Here is a 22,624-nt window from a genome sequence, read left to right on the forward strand (position 1 = left end):
CACTACCCCCAGCATGACCCTACACTACGCAAACACTACAACACTACCCTAAACCCTAAAACACTACCCCCAGCATGACCCTACACTACGCAAACACTACAACACTACCCTAAACCCTAAAACACTACCCCCAGCATGACCCTACACTACGCAAACACTACAACACTACCCTAAACCCTAAAACACTACCCCCAGCATGACCCTACACTACGCAAACATTACAACACTACCCAAAACCCTAAAACACTACCCCCAGCATGACCCTACACTACGCAAACACTACAACACTACCCAAAACCCTAAAACACTACCCCCCAGCATGACCCTACACTACGCAAACACTACAACACTACCCAAAACCCTAAAACACTACCCCCAGCGTGACCCTACACTACGCAAACACTACAACACTACCCAAAACCCTAAAACACTACCCCCAGCGTGACCCTACACTACGCAAACACTACAACACTACCCAAAACCCTAAAACACTACACCCCAGCATGACCCTACACTACGCAAACACTACAACACTACCCAAAACCCTAAAACACTACCCCCAGCATGACCCTACACTACGCAAACACTACAACACTACCTAAAACCCCAAAACACTACCCCCAGCATGACCCTACACTACACAAACACTACAACACTACCCTAAACCCTAAAATACTACACCCCAGCATGACCCTACACTACGCAAACACTACAACACTACCCAAAACCCTAAAACACTACCCCCAGCATGACCCTACACTATGCAAACACTACAACACTATCCTAAACCCTAAAACACTAGGCCCAGCATGACCCTACACTACGCAAACACTACAACACTACCCTAAACCCTAAAACACTAGCCCCAGCATGACCCTACACTACGCAAACACTACAACACAACCCTAAACCCTAAAACACTACCCCCAGCATGACCCTACACTACACAAACACTACAACACTACCCTAAAACACTACCCCCAGCATGACCCTACACTACGCAAACACTACAACACAACCCTAAACCCTAAAACACTACCCCCAGCATGACCCTACACTAAACAACCACCACAACTCTACACTACACTAACACAACACTACACTACACAACACTACACTACACTACACTACACAATCACTAACCCACGAAAAAATTAACACAAACCCACTTACCTCTCTCGTCATCGTGGTTTTCACAACGCAAATGCATTTACCATACATGCCTTTAAAACGTAATTCTTTGTAAAGGCATGCGCGATAAATGCACATGCGTTTTGAAAAAATGCGGGATAATGGTATGCGAGGTCAATGACCTTGCGGGATAATGGTATGCGGAATGAAAGTCTGCGGGATAAAAAATGCGGGAAAATGGCTGCAAACCATGATTAGCAGCAGACTTCCCTGGTGAGCACTAGCTTTACTACAGTGATCTAATGAGCAACTAGAGTGCTAACATTCAGAATTTATGGCAAATGTGTGACACATCTGAATGCCTTCTTGATAGAACCAAAGTAAACAAGCATTGAAAATGCAATAGATCTCGCCCTCGTTTAAGTTAAAGCCATTCAGTTTGTAATGAGGTGGCTTTTTAGCTTTGCTTTTATTAGTGTTTTTAAAACTTTCATGTAAATAGCATGCATATGTATGCATATATGTATATGTATGCATGCATTTATATTTATATAGATATGCAGATTATATATGTTTATATATGTATATTACCTACTGGCGATAGCCAGTGGGTATATATAGTTAGGATTTTTTCTCTATGGGATTTCTGAAAATTCTATGTCTAATAACTTTGGCGTTTGTGGACGGAATTGGCTGAAATTTTCAGGAAAATGGCACATTTTGTTTCTGAGCAGCCCCTCAAAATTTGGGGGGGTTTCGTCAAGGGGGGGCCGAGAAAAAAGGGGGGTCCCAAAACGCGTTTTTCCCATTCATTTTTCCATAGGGCGGTTGGACTCACTTTTAGCTCGAACGGCTGACTAGATTTACATGAAACTTGGCAAAATTGTAGATATGGTTTGCCCGACGTGCCTTTGCTATGTCTCAATATATGTGCTCCAGTGGATTTTGAGAAATTAACGTTTAAAAAAATATATATATCTGTGACAGCGCTCCGGTTAGCGCCCCGGTTCGCGTACCTGACGCGTAACGGAACTTCGCGAAGCGAAGCTGATTGGCTCTCCGGTGTCTGTCAACATTCTAAACAGTCCGGAGCGGCCGCCATCTTGTCTCTCGGTACGATCGAGAGACAAGATGTGGTGAAAAACGAAGGGGGAAATGAAGGAAAGGGGGCAAGGTAGACCACTCCTGACCCCCTAGGATTGATGAGGGGGATATTAAAGTGCCCTGCGGGGCAAAAAATTTTTTTGCGATTTTACGCCGTAGAGGCGCGTCCCGGTACGCGAACCGGGCAGCTCACCGGGCAGCTCACCGGGCAGCTAACCGGGCAGCTAACCGGCAGCGTAGCTGTCAACATTGTAAACAGTCCGGAGCGGCCGCCATCTTGTCTCTCGGTAGGTTCGAGAGACAAGATGTGGTGAAAAAAGAAGGGGGAAATGAAGGAAAGGGGGCAAGGTAAACCCCTCCTGACCCCCTAGGATTGATGAGGGGGATATTAAAGTCCTCCGCGATTTTTCGTGGTAGAGGCGCTTCCCGGTACGTGAACCGGGCAGCTAACCGGCAGCGTAACGGGAGTCCGCCATCTTGTGTTTTTGGAGCGTCCGGTTCGCGTACCGGGTAGCGTCCCGGTAAGCGTAACAAGGGGAAAACCAAGAGAAACAATAAAAAAAAAATTAAGGGAATAGATTTCCAGCAAACTTGGCAAAATTGTAGGGACTGTTTGTTTGATGTGCCTTTGCAAGGCCTCAAGATATGTGCACGTGTGGATTTTGTCTAATTAAGGTTAAAAAAAATATATATATCTGTAAGCGTGCTCCGGCACGCTTACGTTACGGGTTTTGTTTGCGCTGCAGAGCCGATACGTCACGGTTATGCGACGCGTTATGAGGCGTCTCACGTGGCTACGTGATACGTCACGTAATAAAGAATATATTTTACAGCTATAGATATTAGCTTTTAAAAAACCAATGAAATTCACTGAAAAAACCATAGATTATAGACCATATATAGTTAGGAATTTGCATTTACAAAACCTTGAAAATTCACTGAAAAAACCATAGGTTAGAGACCATATATAGTTAGCTGGACATTTTATTGACATAAAACCAATGAAATTCCATATATAGTTAGTTGCACTAACTATATATCGCGCACCCGCAATCCACTGCTGATGATGATGTCACATATTACATCATTCATGACATGGTCAGTGACATCACTGATGACATCACTGATGACATCTCAAATGACATCACTGATGACATCACTGATGACATCTCAAATGACATCACTGATGACATCATGACACAACAATACCAGTTACTACATACGCACTCACTGATTCCTAGTCTACACACACATTCACTCATTCACCCATACAATCACTCATACATACAGTCACTCACTATTACAACACTATCATATGCACTCATACACCTATGCAGACACTCACACACTGCCACTCATCCATGGAGTTACTCACACACCTAGTCAGTCCTGTAAAGAATCAATCACACTTCCATTTCCTCATCTATACAGTTAAACACAGAACACCATACTTCAGTGACATCACTGATGACATCACTGATGACATCTCAAATGACATCACTGATGACATCTCAAATGACATCACTGATGACATCATGACACTCCAATACCAGTTACTACATACGCACTCACTGATTCCTACGTCTACACACACATTCACTCATTGACCCATACAATCACTCATACATACAGTCACTCATTATTACAACACTATCATATGCACTCATACACCTAGTCAGTCCTGTGAAGAATCAATCACACTTCGATTTCCTCATCTATACAGTTAAACACAGAACACCATACTTTTCACACATATACTAACACATACTTACTCTCTTATACAATCACTGATACAAGTACACATTAATATGCACAGAGTCACACACCTCCCAGCCAGCCACACACACACTCAGTCTTCCATACATCCACTCATTCTTCAATATGTAAAACATATTTAAACTTTACAAAAACACACAGACACTAGATGATGTCATCAGTGATGTCATTTGAGATGTTATCAGTGATGTCATTTGAGATGTCATCAGTGATGTCATCAGTGATGTCACTGACCATGTCATGAATGATGTAATATGTGACATCATCAGCAGTGGATTGCGGGTGCGCGATATATAGTTAGTGCAACTAACTATATATGGAATTTCATTGGTTTTATGTCAATAAAATGTCCAGCTAACTATATATGGTCTCTAACCTATGGTTTTTTCAGTGAATATATATATATATATATATATATATATATATATATATATATATATATATATATATATATATATATATATATATGTATATATACATATATATATATATAGAGAGAGAGAGAGAGAGATTTGTTTTTAATTGACAATACAAATCAAGCAGTCTCTGAAAAAAAGTGTGTTTCTGTCGTAATCAGTTGACCACTGACATTGTCTCAGGTCTGTGCAAGCTCCTTACTTTGAGTTATTCAGGAGGAATTATTTGAGGTGAATCACTAATAATCAAACAAAAACATAAAAACCTTCTCTGGGCAACCTAGTTTTCACTCATAAAAGACAATTGTCAATGAGCTGCAGGAAATACAATAGAAATGTTTCAATCAATCATAATACTAATTTTAAAGAGAAACTTTTTAATTCAAGTACCTTCGTATTGCAATACAAGCAGACAATAACACGTTTTCAAGGAGGACATAAGCGGTCTTAGGTAAATAAAACAAGATACACACCATCTGCAAAACCTTTTTTTCAGTCCAATGTAAATAATCTATGTCCTCTGAAACTATAACCTTCAAGGACAGATCATATAATAGTAATTTGAGCACACATTTGTAAAGGAATGGTTGACTTTACTTCAAAGGATAAGAAGATATATGTAGACACGCACAAGAGTAGACACGCACAAGATACTACATAAGTGTATCTCATACAGGTCCTTGACATGCATTCTCAACTGGGATTCAACAATGTTCAGCATGTTTTAGTATACCATGCAGTATTATGAAAGCAACCAGTTAATTAATAATATTCCAATGGGACACGCAGGCCCACTGCCCAGTCTGTAAAGCAGATTTGCCAGATCCTATGGGTCACCCAAAATATTTGAAGTTCCATTGCTTCAATTCAAATCACTTTGGTGGAGGGCAGGCTTCCCACAAGGCAGTGTGATCCACTTATGATTATGTAACCCTTGCAGGGGAAGGCTACTACCTATACAGCAGTATGCCTCTTATTTCTATCAAGTATTATTTATTTATTATTTAAAAGGTTTGTATAGCGCTAGCTGAACCCGGGGGTTTCAGAGCGCTTCACAACATCGACAATAATGAGCAAACAAATGATACAGGGGAATGCTAGAACATGAGGGTTCAATCAGGGAAGGGAACAAGCATGTGGGCAAAGGGGCAGAGGAGAAGAGGGTGCAAGCCAAATCTGATGATCATCCGAGTGTAGTAGACAATCAAACAGTTTATGCATAAAAAAAGAGTTTTCTTGATCCGAATCAGTGTCGTGGTTTGAGGTAAGGTCGAGTGGCGGCTAAGGAGCTACCTGGGCTCTATCGGTTCGGTCGAGATCGGTCGAGGAAGAGGGCTTGAGTAGGCTCTTGAATTTTGGGAACGAGGGGGTTGTTCTGATGTGGGGGGGATGGAGTTCCAGATTTTTGGAGCGTTACCGGCAAAAGATTTGGCTGAGGTTTTATGCTTGCGAGTTCTTGGCGGGATGAGTAGTAGAGAGTTGGAGCTCCTGAGATTTCTTGAAGGGCCTGCCGTTTTGAGTTTGTCGGCCTGGTATTCCGGTTTGCCTGTGTTTGGGCTTTGTGAGTGAGGCAGGCTGTTCTGAAGCTGGTCATTCTGCAGCTGCATTGAGGCTGGTCTTCAGGGGGGCGAGGTGGGATTTTGCTGTCCCAGTCAGGGTCCTGTGGAGATAGCGCAGTGCTCGCAAGGCAACCAGGTGCTTGTTATCAGTTAAACCCTAAAGAAGATGGCAGGATCATGCAGTGCAGTAGGACTCTTTTTTTTATTTGTTTTTTAACCACTATGCTTTGTGCCCCCGTTTTTAAATGTCATGGTTTACTTCCATCCTGGTACCAAACTGTTGTGTACATTTATTTCCCCTTAACCATGTCACGTTAATCTGGTTTCCATGACTATAGTGCACAAAGTAGTTTAATAAGGAGGATTTGGGGAAGTCAACAAAGCAGCCATAAACAATGCCCTGCAATAACAGAAGATGAAATGAAGCTGAAGTGTTTTGCGGAGCATTAAAAAAAAAAAAAGTGATACCGCACGGATCACCCTAAAAAAAAGATGCCTCAGGGTTCCTGCGTTCACCATAAGTGTTCACAAAAACCAAAGTGACCCAGGGTGCTCCCCAAATAGAGACTCCACAAAAACATAATACACTACTAGCACATCCCCACCTCACTCATGAACTACAGTTTACGAAATTCAAATCAAGTTACTAATGAGGAATCATTATACAAAGAATTGCATCATGATACATTTGATTAATTTTATATCACCCATACTAGACATTTTTTCTTTGCTTAATCGTGTTATTGCATCTTTTGTTTAAAGAGTCCTTATGGTTGTTCTTAAACTTTTCTCCGTGCTTTCTTATTCCTTAGTTGGCAATCTTCCCTCAGATCTTATGTAAATGTATACTTCCGCTTTTATTTTCGATAGTCTCTCAACGCTTTCCTTCCAGCTGTCATTCTCAACATTGTTTTTCATCGCAAAGTTGATCTCACTTTTCTCACATTGTATAACGGGTTCTTGCTTCCACATTTAATTCTTGTTTGTGACCTCCATCATGTCGCACTCTCTAGCGAATTGTATGTTTGCTTTACTCTTGCCCTCGTCACAGTCAAGAAAAAAACAGTCATTTATTACCATGCTACTCTGCAAATGGCTTCTATGTTTTACAGCTGGTTGTCTGACTTTCAGCTTCCTAACTAGGTCACGCTGATACATTATATGTTAATGTCATTCCTTGCAGTATGTTTTTGCTCCTCAGCCTTAGTGTGCATTAATGTTACATTCATGTATGATGCTCTTAATTCCTCCGAATTGTGGTAATCGGGCTGAGATTTATTTTTTCACGTCTCCACTTTGATCTAGTATGTCAGCAATGTATTAGAAATTAATGTCGTTAGTGGTATATATTAACTTGCCAACACTTTTAATAATGCACATTTAATCATACCATACATGATTATATAATTTGTTATTATATTTCATTAAATTATATACTCTGTGTTATTAACTAATAATTATCGATCCATCTTTTTAAAGTTAAAATAAAAGCTGAGTCTCGGCAATGTCTATAAAAGATTGTGATAACAACCCATGTGCGGTAAAGAAAAACACAACTACATTTGGTGTTACTGTAATACACGTTTGAAAATCTACGAATTTTATCGCATAAAAATAAAGGCAGGGAGAACTGTAGATCAAGTTAGATGGACCACTTAGTTATGGCCCCCTTTGTACTGTTCTGGTGTTAGTTAAACAGTCATATTTGTGTTTACTTTACAAATTAATAATTTATGGCCGGAAAATGCCTGCCCTCTCTTTCAGCTCATTCATTTCCACCGTGAAGTCCCAATGCCATTTGTTTTAACCTGGGATAGCAGATACTGTATACACCTTACAAAATATGTGATCACAGAGCTACAAACGTCAGCTGCTGAGCTGTAGGCCGGACTTCAGTGGATGACGTGGTAGGAGGACAGGGGTGCACTGAATCAACCCTTCTTCCTTCTCACATAACATTACTATTTAGGGAGGCAGCTGGTGCAGTGCAAACAACCTTATGTCTATGACATCCTTGGAAGGCGGTCCCATGTGCAGGTTTTAGAGTGTTTCTAGACAGACTGCTACAATCACAGCCACCCTGCTTTAAATTAAAACCGTGCTTTAGCTTCCCATCATGCCCTCGCCTTCCAAATACGATTTTAATTTGGCTTCCTCCCTTTCTAGTTCCATAAACAGAGCATACATTTTATAAAAGGCGCTAGTAGAAAAGAAAAACAACAATTCCTAACATTGGAGAATATTCTACAGGCTTTCAGGATCAAAAGCATTACTTTGGGCAGCCAGGAATAAACTGCAAGGGAAAGGAACTTTCCAAGCAATGTTTTGCCCAGCAACTTTAAAAATCATTCATAGAAACTGTTGTGTCCTGCAAGACACATGCTAGTGTTCCAGGAATATACTGCACATAGATTCTACAACCACCCATCATAGGCATCGCCAGTCAGGTGGCCTGGCTAATAAAAGGGGCCGGGCAAATGTGTCTTGGGCCAGTTACAGTAACCATACCACAGTGTCCGTGTGCCTAATTTCCAAGTAGTGGGCCTACAGCCCACTACTTTACAGAAACCACTTCCTGTGCATGTTTTAATCCTAACAAAAAAGTGTTTTTGCAGAATCCCTTAAAGACATGATAGGTTTCACACAGGACGCTATTATTTTTTGTTGCTCATTAAATAAATAAGTGAATAATTGCTTTAGATGTTTTTAGCCAGCAAAGAGGGAACTATGGTGGGGTGTCTTGCAGACTGTGATTTTAGGAATAAAGGGAATTCAGAAATAACAAGTTAATCTGGCGTGTCCAAGTGACTCCTTTCAGGTGTTGATGGACATCTGTATTACAAAGGGGAGGTTGTGTCTTATGACTGAATATATATGTGAACGAGAGTGCCTAAACATATTTAGAAAGCATATTTATTTGTTTTCAGTGAGTTTTGATGAGAAAGCAATGTTCCATTTGTGGTCACATCACAATGCTACCAGTTGCTGCCAGCATGACTCGCAAGTGGGTTGGCGCGGGGTCGTGCGGGGTGGCGGGGTTAGTTTAATAATTTTTGTTTTTTTAAACGTACCTTTGCCTCCGGTCCCGGACTCCCGCGCCGCGTCTCCTGCTCTCTCTCTGCTCACAGGAAGAAGAAGCATGCAGCCTCCCTAAGCCAATCACAATGCTGCAATAGCAGCTTTGTGATTGGCTAGGACTTTGTCCGTACAGGCGTCTATGGGGAGGTCGATTTCTCCATGCAGGCTGCATGCAGCCTACATGGAGAAAATGGGAGAGTGCTCATGACTTGTTTGGTCGGCCCTGGGGCCTACCAAACAGTCAGCGCCATTAACATTGGGCTAGCCACTACGCCCCTACCCGCCCGCCCCCATCCAGGCGTACCCTTCTTCTGCTTTCTTGCAGTGTGAGAAGCAGAAATGTAAAATGGTATTTATAGAAGCAGAAATGTAAAATGGTATTTATACCATTTTACATTTCTGCTTCTCACACTGTGAGAAAGCAGTGGGGCGACGCTCTGACGCCCACGTGGAGGAGCCACTCCTGAATGCTACCATCTCTGGCTGGTCATACATACATCTCAACTCGCCCTCAATGTAAGGAGTAAGTGGACTCATTTTCACTGCACAAATCGAAACATCTCATAGACTTCAGTGAGATTAACCACCTAGAGAAGCTTTCTCATCTGCATTGAATCCAATGGTGTCACCTTCCAAAGTCATTTTTTTTATTTTTTTTTATTGTGTAAGATGTTTATTGCACTTTTCACACATATAGGAAACATAATACATTTTCCACGCCTTCAACCAGAATAGGCCGGTTAGATACATTCATGTTGTTGATATCATGTCACGCGTTGTACACAGCCCATCAGCCGACATCATTAAGACCGGCGGCGTTGCATGTAGAAGCATGTGCATTACATATCAGTGCCATTATCGCTTTTAAACACGTTGAGATTCTTACATTTTGTACTTATATCAACCAACAACTAAACCAAATACGAAACCCTCATATAACTCAGGTCACTGTGGCACAGCATTCTTCCCCCCCATTATAAATCGTGTATCCGTACACATCACCATTTGTTTCTCCGTGATCTGTCTCGTTACTGTGACTCATTTTGCGCCGCTGCATGTGTCAGTAGATATTGCCTGAGATACACCCAATAGTCCCTAGGGCGTGAGCCAGCTGGCAATTCCTCCTCATACGTGTTAAGTGTGTCACAGCAATACGTCAAATCTTCCAGCCAGTTTTTCAACTGTGGCCTCAGTTTACTATTCCAATGTAGTGACACTCTCCGCTTTGCCATTAAGAGCGCTACCATACAAAATTTACGTCTCTGCGCTCTTAGGTGGGGTACAATACCCAACAAACAGACCTTGGCTTTGCATTCAATTGATGCCCCCAGCATGTCATTCAAGGCTTGAGTCACTTGTTCCCAGAATCTCGCCACTGGGCGACAGTGCCACGCTAGATGCATGAAGTCTGCGTTCTCTTGCCTGCAGCGGACACAGTTAGAGTCATCCCTCAGTCCGTATCTGTGCAGCCTCATAGGCGTATAGTACATTTGATGGAGATATTTGTAGTGGATGATTCTCAGGTTTCCATTAGATGTTAGCATGCCGGTGAGCAGGCAAGTGGATTCCCATTCCTCCTCTGCCAGCGTATCATCTAGCACTTCGCCCCATTTATCTCTCGCCTTAGCGGCGTTCCCTCCAATGTCTGCTTGCGCGCTTGTGTACAACTTAGATACCAAGTGTGAGGCCGTGTGTGTCGTGAGTATCAGTTGTAGTGGCGCCAGTGTACGTGGTTCCTCCGGGAACTCAGGAAAATGCTCTTTCACCGCCCTCTGCAGGCGATAGTAGGTAAACCTAAACAGCAGTGTGGGATTACTGATATAGTCTAGATCGCCTAATGTTTGAAAGCTCCCCTCTTTGTATAGGTCACCCAGCTTGTCAATACCCGCGTTTCTCAATATGTCCATTCCAACCTGTTCCTGCGTCACTGAAAGTGCAGGATGATGAGCTAGTGGGAGTGCAGGTGCATATAGTGGTAGACTGTTTGTTAACTTGCCCAGTAATCTCCACGCTTCCGTGGTGGTGTTAACCGGGTTAATGTCCCGGTCATGTAACTTTACCCGTTTATATGTTAGTATGCTTGTCAATGGAATCGGGTCTGTGTCTCCCGCTTCCACCGCCACATGTGTCAGAAAAGGTACTTCGTGGAACCAGTGATGTGCAAATTGTGCCTGAGCACATAAGTAATATAGATATAGATCTGGGACCTTGAAACCTCCTTTAGCATACGGGAGTTGCAGTGTTTTTAGCTCCAACCTGGCTTGCTTTCCTGCCCATAACAAATTCAGCACTAATTTATTTATATTACGGAATACCTCCGCAGGAGGCTTGATCGGTATATTATTGAACAGGTAGAGAAACTTGGGTAAAAGCACCATCTTTACGATGGCAGCCCTGTCCGCCAGTGATAACGGCAGTTTATTCCATCTCTTGACCTTCTCTTCCAGAGTCGATATCACTCTACCGTAATTAGTGCGGATGACTAATTCTGGATCCCTGTGGAACCACACTCCCAGGTACCGCGTTGGTTCATTCTGCCATTCTAGGGGATAGTCCAGTGTCGTCGGGCGTGTGCTATCCGTCAGTGCCAGAACAAGGGACTTGGCCCAGTTGATCTGCAGCCCAGAGTGTTGGCCAAATTTAAAATATTCGCGCAGTAGTGGGTTAAGGTGTTGGTCAGGGTTTTTTACGTAAAGGACCATATCATCCGCATAGAGCGATATATGTATGGGGCGTGACGGCATCTGTATGGCCGAGTAGTGGTGATGTTGTCTAATTTTGCACGCTAAGGGTTCCAGAATGAGGGCAAAAAGCATCGGGGAGAGTGGACAACCCTGTCTGGTGCCCCGACATATTTTAATTGGGTCTGAAACATGTTTGTTTATCCGAATGCGTGCAGTTAGATTTGTGTAGAGCATCGTGATCCACCCAATGAAAATCGGCGGAAACCCCATGCGTGTTAGTACAGCGTGAAGGAAGGGCCAATCTATAGTGTCAAATGCTTTAGCCGCATCGAGTAATACCGCCACTGCCTTTATGTCCGGCGCCAGATAATGGGCTAATGCAAATAACGTGCGTGTATTGTGCGTCGTTGATCTGTCCGGTATGAAGCCGGATTGGTCAGGCCGTATCAGGAGGGGCATTAGTGGTTTCAGACGTTCTGCCAGTAAGCTGGCGATTATTTTAGTGTCCACATTTATGAGCGACAGGGGGCGGTATGAGTCACATTGTTCTTCGTCTTTGCCTGGTTTCAACAGCGCGATGAGTAATGCTTCCCTCATGGATGGTGGCAATGTTTGGGCCTCGTGTGCTGCGCCGTATAAACGCACTAGGTGTGGGGCAAGTAAGTCAGGAAATGCTTTATAAAATTCTATCCCGAAGCCGTCTGGCCCTGGCGCTTTGCCATTTGGTTGCCTCTTAATAGTGTTTATCACCTCCTCTATCATTATAGGGCGAGCCAGGTATGCTCTGTGACCCGCAGATAACCACGCTATTTCTACATCCTCCATGTAAGTCAATAGGTCCCGCTGTGACATCGACGGACGTGCCTCATATAATTCGCCGTATGTGTCCATAAATTCGCTCATTATGCCTTTAATGTCATGCGTCACCGTACCTAATCGGGTTTTGACTGCTGGAATGTGCTGTGGTGCTCGCCCTGTGCATATTTTTTCGGCTAGGGCCCTTCCTGGCCTGCCCCCCTCCCCATACATTCTGGCAGTTTCGCGTTTAAAGATATATTTGAGCTCATCCACTGCAAACTGTTTATGCTCCGTTAGTAGTTCATGTATGTTTCCCAGCAGCGCCGTGTCCCCCGTAGCCGTATAATTGCGCTCTAGTGCTTGTATGGCGTTCTCACGGTTTTTTAGCTGTTGCCTGATGTCCCTCAGTATTCCTGTGGTCGTGCTAATGCAAACCCCTCGCAGTGTGGCCTTGAAAGCTTCCCATAGCAAGCTAGGGTCTTCTACCGTGGGGCTGTTCAGGTCAAAATAATCGATAATTGCTTTATGGATGGTGTCTACGTACAATGGATCACGTAGTGCAGCTGCATTAAATCGCCATGTGAAAGGCGGAGGTTCGTAATTCGGAATCCTCATTTCCAGTAGTACTGGACTGTGATCCGAAAGTGTTCTAGGGAGATGCGTAATATTGTGTGTCCACGTTAGCATATTATGTGTGCCTAGCCAGTAGTCTAGCCTAGACCAACTTTTGTTCGCCGCGTTTATGTGCGTTGCAACTAATTCCCCTGTGTGATGAACCCTCCACATGTCAACCAGCCGTAAATCTTCCATAGCATCTTGGAGCCTCGCTCTTGCCCTTACATGTGGTTCCGCTGTGTGAAGTGATCTGTCAAGCCCCTCCTTCAGTGCTATATTGAAATCGCCACCCCATATGAGATTATCTACCTGGATATCAGCTATTTTGTGCCAGAGTGTCTCAAAAAAACCCGGGTCGTCTACATTAGGCCCATATGTGTTTATCAATGCAACCTTGTGCTGTCTCACCGTACCCACTACCATCACACTCCTACCTTCCGTATCCTTGTGAGTGTCTGAAATCTGAAAGTGTATACCCTTCCGTATTAGTATGCTGACCCCTCGGGAATATGACGAGTAGTTGGAACTAGTGACTGACTCTGCCCATCTGTTCCCCCACGTAGATGTATTGTTTACCGCTGTGTGCGTTTCTTGCAGGAAGGCCACATCTATGTGTAGTCTATCGAAATAAGCAAACATTTGTCTGATTTTCTTCGGATTACCCAAGCCTCTGACATTCCATGTTATGAATTTTAGTGTGTCAGGTCGTGCTAGACCATTAATTATGGGTGCTGCCATGGCATTGCGTGACTTATTCTTCTACATAGCACGTTCACAGTTCGTGTCATCATTAGTGTGCGTACATAACGTCTAGTGATGAGTACATTCGTGGTAATAGTACAGTTGCAAAATAGAGAGGTCGCAATGCTTCTCAGCCACAGTGAAACTATAGGAACAATCCCTTGCACCCCTTCCCTCCCCCCACCCACTTTAGCGCCCAAACTTTGCCAAAGCCATCCCCTTTCAACAAACAATTTAAAAGTAGAACTTGATCTGGGGTACACCCGCTTGGGGGTGTCGCCAGGTGCACACATCTCCATCCACATGGTGAATGTGGACAGGTGCTTTTGTCGTTTTTAATGAATCACAATAACCCTTCTTCCCTCTCCCACTCCCCGCCGCAGTCTTACAATAGTCTCTTACTCCACTGCCACATTCGACATATCCGCAGTTCGGAGCACGTGGCTGCTAGGGCACTCACTGCGCAGGACAACAGTTCGTGTCCAGACTGCCAGTTGCAGTTTCTTGCACGATGCATTCATGGCCTCAGCTGTCGGTCTATATGCAAAAAAGAAAACTTCTTCGAGTAGTATATTCGCTTCATCTGTGCCCCTCCATGAACCTGAGCAGTCGAGACCTCTGGAAATCGCCTTTTGCAGGATATTGTGGAGAAACTTGAGATCTGCAATCCAACAGGTCCTCAGTCGTTATCGCTTGTCCGGTCCTCTCGGCTTTGTGTCTTTCTCCGCTTACTAAATTTCTTGATATATTCTTGAGCTGCTTGCACTGTCGGTAGAATCACAGGTTTTTCCGCATTAGTTATTTTGAGTTTTGCTGGATACAGCATTGCATATTCAAGCCCTAGCTCTCGTAGCTTCTTTTTTACTTGCGCAAATTCTTTCCTTGCCAACTGTACAGCCATGGTGTGATCTGGGTAGAACTCCAGTGTGCTGCCTTGATACGTTACCGTGCCCATTTCTCTAGCGAGTCTTAAAACCGTGTCTCTATCCCTATAGTTGAGCAAGCGGGCAATTACCATGCGCGGGGTGGCTCCCGGCTTCGGGACAGGCGCCAAGGAGCGGTGTGCTCGTTCGACCAGGAAAACCTCTGACAAACTCTCAGCCCCAAACAGTTCCTTCAGCATCTTCTCTATGTAGCTTTCCATTTTACCCGTGTTGGTGGTCTCCGGCAGACCTGCTATGCGGACGTTATTCCGTCTAGATCTCGCTTCTTGGTCCTCCACCTTGGCACGCAGGACCTCCAGCGTCTTTTCAATGCCGCCGCATGCCTTCGATGTGATTCTGGACTCATCTTCCACAGTGGAGATCCGCCTTTCTGCCTCCACTATCCTTTCATCGTGCTTTTCAATTTTTGCCGCCATGTTGTCCACACGCTGCACTACGCTGTCCAGCTTGCCATTCATGTCTTGCAGACTTTGCTGAATCGCCCTTAGGACTGACTCCATGCCGGTCCCGTCAGTCGCTTCTTGGTCTCCTTCCGCGTCCGATGTTGCCGAATTGCCTTTGGTCTGTCTCCTGGCTTCGAAAGGCAATTTGGTCTGCTGTTTATCTGGTTTCCCCATAGTGACAGCACACGTGAGAGGGCTATGTCGCAGCGTTCCCGGGCCCGGCGTTGACGTTGTATTTCGACGTTGGGGTGTCCTGGATGCCCACCGTGTGCCAGTGGTATTCATCTGAAAGGCCCGCAGGGTTGCATGGTCCTCTCGTTGTTTTGTTGTGGCTGGGATAAGGCGCCGTCAGAAACGCGCTGTCTCCCCCTCTTCACCTCAGCACTCCCTGGTAGGACGTCTGCCACTGCCACCTGGCCAGCGATGTCTACAAGCTGACAAGCTAACACTCCTGCAGCTCCTGTTCGCTCTACTAATTGGGCTGTTCGCGCTGTTCCGAGCAGTGTGCACAAGGGGGACTACTTTTCCGGCTCAGCCCGCCAGCGTGTAGTAAGCGCCCTCTCTGTCTTCTGCGCACGTTAATCACAGTAGCGACCCGTTTACACGGCTACTTCATGCTCCCAAATTCGATAGATTACATTAGGCACCTCTGCCAGCTCGTACATAACGCTCATTCCGCACCTCCATTCAATCTGGGGAGCCACGCACTGTCACAAGCCCCGATCTCAGTACAGGGATCAGCGGAGGATCCGCCTTCGCTCTCTCGTCACACTACCTCGCAGCCGCAACCTCCGATGTCCCCGCTCTCCGGTCCGCTCGCACTTTGTCTCCGTGCGTTCACAGTCTGTCCCCGCACCGATGCGCAGTCTGTGCGTTCCACCGCCGCCGCCATTTTGTCATCCGTGACACGCAAGCTCATCAAGATCGCCCCGACAGTCCACATATGCCAGCAATTATTCAGCCTTGAGTAAAAACGGCCACTATAGTGCCTGGATGGTTTACTTGCCAGTTGTAAGCCACATCAGGGCGGGCGCCAGTCCGAAACAACCGCGGCTCCGAGTGACAGGTGCGGCCATCTTGGATCGCCACTCGCCTCCTAACCGTGTTCCGTCGTTTTAGCGCGTTATGCCGGATTTTGCAATATCTCTTCACCAGAGGAGTTCAAGGCGCATCTTCCGATTTTCAATTATGTCTTTGTCTGCGCATTAGCAGGGGTTTCAGGGGTCGAAAGGCCGCGTTTTCGGCACCCGTCCGGCGGAGCTGACCTACCAGTCAACCATTCCGCAGTGCGCCCTCTAGCGCCCCCACCTTCCAAAGTCATTGGATTTAATCTTTCTTGGAGTCTTAGAACGTTGCAGAGTATTTGTTTGGAATAAAACACGCTGCTGACTCTATCTAAAATTCTCTTTCTGGACCATCTTGGAGTCTTTTCAAGTGGCTGAGCTGCTGGTATAAAGCACTATATCTCGCAGCAGATTATTGTTGTTCATTCAAGAGGTAGAAAGAAGCAGTGTTAGTTTACAATTTCTAGAAAAGTGACTGGATGGCGACTCTCTCCTGCTCCATTCTGTTCAAAAGTATGATATTAAAATCTAAATGAATCAATAGACTTTCATTTGAGCCACTTTTAAACATCGCCCTGCTACTCTCTCGAGCCCGGAGGTGCATAAAGGACAGCGCGGCTCCCGCTCTGCGGGAACCGCTTATAAACAGGGGGACTTCTCATCCCACATCGCCCAGCTGCTGATTTTCACGCCAGGGGCGCCACTGCTACTCTCTCGCGCCCGGAGGCGCATAAAGTACAGCGCGGTAGACCGGGCTGGGCCACTGCTCTTGGTCCATCACTCAAGATACTGGCTGATCCATAAATGAAGTGTGGATAACTGGACATTGAAACCTGTACCTGTGAACGGAGGTAGGTTGAACCTTGAACTAGCACCTATCATATAGACTTTGTTGGACACTGCGAGAGACACTTGGTATTGGCTTAAATCTTTTGCTCGGGAGGAAAAGCTCATTCCAAACTGAATGTTGAATACATTTTGAGACTATAACCGCAGCAAGAAGTACCCCTCTTGTATATGTACAGTGTCTAAATTTTATCTGATGATATACCTGAGCTTGCCTGTGCTGTGGTACTATCCAGGCACGCGCTAAAACTGCTTACCCGGGCCGTGAGGGGAACGGCTCTCTCGCCTGAGGCACAGTCTCTTTCCCTGGTTCCTGCAGCACCGTGAGGGGAACGGCAGCCCAAATTTCGCTTGTACCGCTCTGCTACTGGGTTCTAAACTACATCTCCCAGCATGCTCATACTGCTACATACTATGCGGGATAGGGACGCACTTTTTAATTGAAACACAACGTGTGAGGGCAACGCTCATCTTCAGAGTTGCCAGGATTTGCTTGAGCTGTGAGGGGAATGGCGTCCTGAGGTCGGGATCTTAAGACCCAGTAGCAGTTGGTCCGCGCTGCCTTGATCCAGAGCAGCGCAACAGAAGATAGTAGTTGAGGGCTCCTGTCACCCGAACGGACTTTAGTGCAGGTACTGTTAGTCCTGGAATCCACTTGATATTATCTTTGAGTCAGTGATAGGACTTAGGTGTGTTTGACTATCTGGATATTTCCAGACTTGCTGCCCATATCGATCTAACCAACTCATAAACGTGAGGACGATATTGTTGGGTGTAACTAGAACTTACTTTTTTTAACATATGTGTACCTTAGTGTTTTTGATGTGTTTTACTGCCCAGAAGAACTGTTAGTTGAAACAAAAATTGTTTACAGCATAGGTTTGCACTATAGTCCTGAGGAATATTTTATCATTGTGGCTTGTACAGATTCATGAATTTCCTTTTATCTGTTTATGTATTTGTTCTATATTCCACTATTCACCTTACTTTCACTAGCAAATTTGCACAGTACAAGGGGAGCTGATCAAATAACTACTGAAAGTTGGATTTTCTGCTAAAAATGAGTAGACGGAAATTAATTCCAGGGAAAAGCGTGGTAGGAACTTTAGATGCCTTTTTAATGAGGGCTGAATCGGTTATTTATAACGAAATTTTACTAACAGAACGCAGGCCATCATTGGAGCCCCTTACTTCGAATGGCAGGCTCTCTATTACTCCTGCTTTTCCGGAAGCTCTGTCGACCTTAAACCAGGATATGCCACAAGACCGGTTGAGTCAATCTTGAAGCCAAAAAAACCTGTGACGAGCACTACTAAGAGAATTAAGGATGCTATCCCCTCTGCAGGTGTTAGCAGTGAGGCCAACTCTTTTATTCTGAATCAGAACAGGGCAGGGCCACCATCCATCAGCAGACTGGATGGAGATTTTTGGGGTAGGTTAGAAACTATGATGACTACCCTAATAGACCCCATAATCCAGAAAATAAGCTCTGTTGAAAATAGGCTGTCTATATTAGAGAAGCTGATGGTACAAGCTCCCCCAGAGAAATTAACAGCAATCTCTAATAAGCCTAAAGTCCTGGTAACTACGGAGGAGGAAGAGCAGGGCGAGACAGAGGAGAGCCCCCTGTGTCAGGCAATCTTCCATCAGTAGGGTGCCTGATAAGAACTGTTCCATTAGTCCGAAGACCGCTAGTATAGATCCTGCAGTTCCCAGACAGCAGTCATCTACAACAACAGGGCCCCCTACCTTGCAGAGAGATAAGAGACAAGAAGACAAGACTCCTCAGGTGACAACCCTTCCTACCATTGATCTTCCAACGGAATTCACCCCGTATGTAGTGATTCTGGGGAGTGTTCCTGCTCTCCCAGTAGGGAAGAGCGAAGAATATGATCAGCTCCTCAACAAAATACACCACTCGTTCACACATAATACTACTGTTGGCCCGCGTATACTTAACAAAATACTTATGGCATGTAGGGTTAACTGGATTGGGGGCTCATGTAAACAAGGGACCGGTGACATTATTATCATAAACGTTGATAACCTCTATACTGCTGGTCGGATACTCTCTAGGGACTACAGTCTTATCCCCTTAGTGGGCGGGCTCTGCAATTAAAATATTGCCCTTGGGCTATTTTTATAGGCCGTTTAACAGTAGGGACAGAACAGCAGTTGGCATGGGGGAACCATCAGTCAGGGTGGCCAATTAAGATCATATCTTAGACATCACTCTATTCCCCAGGTCCAATCGTTGTTAACTCTGGATAGGCTGTTTGCCATTGACCATAGATTGACACTAAACAACAGATTTGACATCCTGACTGGTATGGAAGAATGTGATTGACTGCGGGGCCCTGAATTAGCAGGGCCTGAGCAGGTCGGACTGTCCCAGGATCTCAGGGATGCAGCAGTAAGGTCTTCAAGGCTGTCTTCTAACAACTTTTTATCCTGGAATATAGCAGGGTTGGCAGCAAAGTTACAGGATGCTAGATGGGTAATTATTTATTTATTTATAAAGTTTTATATAGCGTGAACTTGACCCAAGAGGGTATCAGAGCGCTTTACATTTAGGATTGTTACAATAAAAGTTACATCAGTTACAAGAGCATAGAAAGGTACAGTACACAAAAATAATGTTGCAAGAATTCGTAGGAAGAAGGGAAGGAAGGAGTCATTAGCGGACAGAAGAGGAGGAACTGTGCCCAATGTCTGGCTGGGTAGGTGACGGTCAGGGGGAAACCAGGGCCCATCTCCTCAATAGCTGTCTATTTATTTATTTATTTATTTTCAACATTTATAAAGCGCACTGTTACCAGACGGTGTCCTGGCGCTGGTTGACCACTCCAAAAACTAGCCGCAAAGCTTATTGCCTAAATAACCATGTTTTCAAGACCTTCCGAAAGGACATCAGGTCTGGTATCTGTCTGAGGTCCGCTGGCAAGGCATTCCAAGCTTTTGCTGCTCCCAAGGAGAAGCTTCTCCCTCCCCATCGGGCTTTCTTAATTCTTGGGATCACTATCAGCCCCTGGTTGGTTGATCTCAGTGATCTTGCAGGTTTGTACCACTGAAAGTACTGGGTCATACACTGCGGACCCAGCACTTTCAGAGCCTTGAAGACTAAGCATAATGCTTTAAATGCAATCCGCTTGCGCACAGGCAGCCAGTGTAATTTCACCAGCTCATGTGCAACCGAGGCAAATTTGGGAATGCTCGTGATCAGGCGAGCTGCTGCGTTTTGCAGAGTTTGTAATTTATTTAGAAGCCCCTGTTGAGCATTGAGCAGTAGGCAGTTGCAGTATGCTCAGATGTGAGTCCCTTGCTCACTGCACCATCAGGATTCAAGCAAGCCGGGCCGAAGACGGATGTAATGCCAGAAACCGGTCCCCGGAAGCTTGTTTCCTTTCCAGTAAAGAATTGGCTTGGTAGTTTGGTCTGCCCTGTTCCCATGATGCACTGGGTCAGGGTCAGACTAATTTGCATATAGCCAGGTTCTGAGCTGGGATGGTGCAGTGAGCTAAAAAACGGTGATGGATCAAGCCATGATCTTTTGACTGGGTATGAGTGTTCTGTTTAACTCAGATGCTCTGTCCATCACCACCCCCTTTTCTGAATCGTTTTGGCCACTATAGGAGTGGCAGGGTATGCTCAGATGTGAGTCCCTTGCTCACTGCACCATCAGGATTCAAGCAAGCCGGGCCGAAGACGGCTGTAATGCCAGAAACCGGTCCCCGGAAGCTTGTTTCCTTTCCAGTAAAGAATTGGCTTGGTAGTTTGGTCTGCCCTGTTCCCATGATGCACTGGGCCAGGGTCAGACTAATTTGCATATAGCCAGGTTCTGGGCTGGGATGGTGCAGTGAGCTAAACACGGTGATGGATCAAGCCCTAATCTTTTGACTGGGTATGAGTGTTCTGTTTAACTCAGATGCTCTGTCCATCACCACCCCCTTTTCTGAATCGTTTTGGCCACTATAGGAGTGCAGGGTATGCTCAGATGTGAGTCCCTTGCTCACTGCACCATCAGGATTCAAGCAAGCCGGGCCGAAGACGGCTGTAATGCCAGAAACCGGTCCCCGGAAGCTTGTTTCCTTTCCAGTAAAGAATTGGCTTGGTAGTTTGGTCTGCCCTGTTCCCATGATGCACTGGGCCAGGGTCAGACTAATTTGCATATAGCCAGGTTCTGACCTGGGATGGTGCAGTGAGCTAAAAACGGTGATGGATCAAGCCCTGATCTTTTGACTGGGTATGAATGTTCTGTTTAACTCAGATGCTCTGTCCATCACCACCCCCTTTTCTGAATCGTTGCAGTAATCCAGCAGAGACAGGATCAATCCAGACACTACTGTTTTTCTATGCTCATCTGGAAGAAAGGGCAGGATCTTGCGTAGAGTCTTAAGGACAAAAAAAGTGGCTGAGGACAGCGCATTTACTTGAGGCCTAAAGGACAGTTTATCGTCCATCAGAACCCCAAGGTTCTTGACCTTGGCAACAGGTGCGGGAGGGATGCCCAATTTTTCCGGCCACCATATTGGGGACCAGAAATTCTCTGTAGCCCCAAAGAGGAGAACCTCGGTCTTGGCCGAGTTCAGTTTTAGGCAATTCCCTGCCATCCAATCACTGACTGCAAGCATGCAGTCTTTAAACCTGCTGGCCGTGCTTTCCTCTCCTCCCGGTAGCAGCGACACCACAATCTGTGTGTCGTCTGCATATGATGTTAAGTTAAAACCAAAGGCTCTAATCACAGGTGCTAGGGTAGAAACATAAATATTAAAAAGCGTTGGACTCAGTGATGTATGAACGGACTGGATTCTTGGTCATCCAAGGTCACTACCTGACTCCTGTTGGAGAGGAAGGCTTTCAAGATCTTAAGTGCCTTGCCCTGAATCCCCGCGGCCCTCAACCGGCCCACCAATATCATGTGGTGGACCGTATCAAAGGCCGCAGACAAGTCCAAAAGGATCAGTGCGGCTTTTCCTCCAGCGTCCATCACTTTCCTGATGTCTTCTGCAGATTTAATTAGAGCTGATTCCGTGCTGTGCCCCGCCCTGACTCCATGTTGAGATGGGTCCAGAGCTTGCACAGCACCCAGAAACGAGCTTAACTGAGAATTCATTATTCCATCTATAATCTTGGCCGGTAGCGGCAGTCTGGCGATGGGTCGATAGCTGTTCAAATCATCAATATTCAGATTTGTTTTTTTAAAAAGAGGGAGGATTGATGCCTGTTTCCAGCGGGATGGAAATTCCCCGCTTTCCAGCATATTATTAAATAATGATGTGAGAACAGAGGCTATCGGTGCTACAGCTAGCTTTGCTATGGTAGAAGGACAGGGATCATGAGGGGAACCTGATTTTAGCCTCAGAAGCCACTTCCTTTCCTCCTCCTCATTTACCGGGGAGAAGCGCAGGAGCCTGCTTTCCTGGGA

General features: G+C 45.3%; 1 protein-coding gene across 2 annotated transcripts in view; it reads right to left on the reverse strand.

Moving 5' to 3' along the window:
* Positions 1–22,624, reverse strand: part of SLCO3A1 (solute carrier organic anion transporter family member 3A1) — a 745,165-nt gene that overhangs the window by 571,009 nt on the left and 151,532 nt on the right. The window lies entirely within an intron of this gene.

This window comes from Lissotriton helveticus, chromosome 3_1 (genome assembly GCF_964261635.1).
Source record: "Lissotriton helveticus chromosome 3_1, aLisHel1.1, whole genome shotgun sequence".
NCBI classification, from domain to species: Eukaryota; Metazoa; Chordata; class Amphibia; order Caudata; family Salamandridae; genus Lissotriton; species Lissotriton helveticus.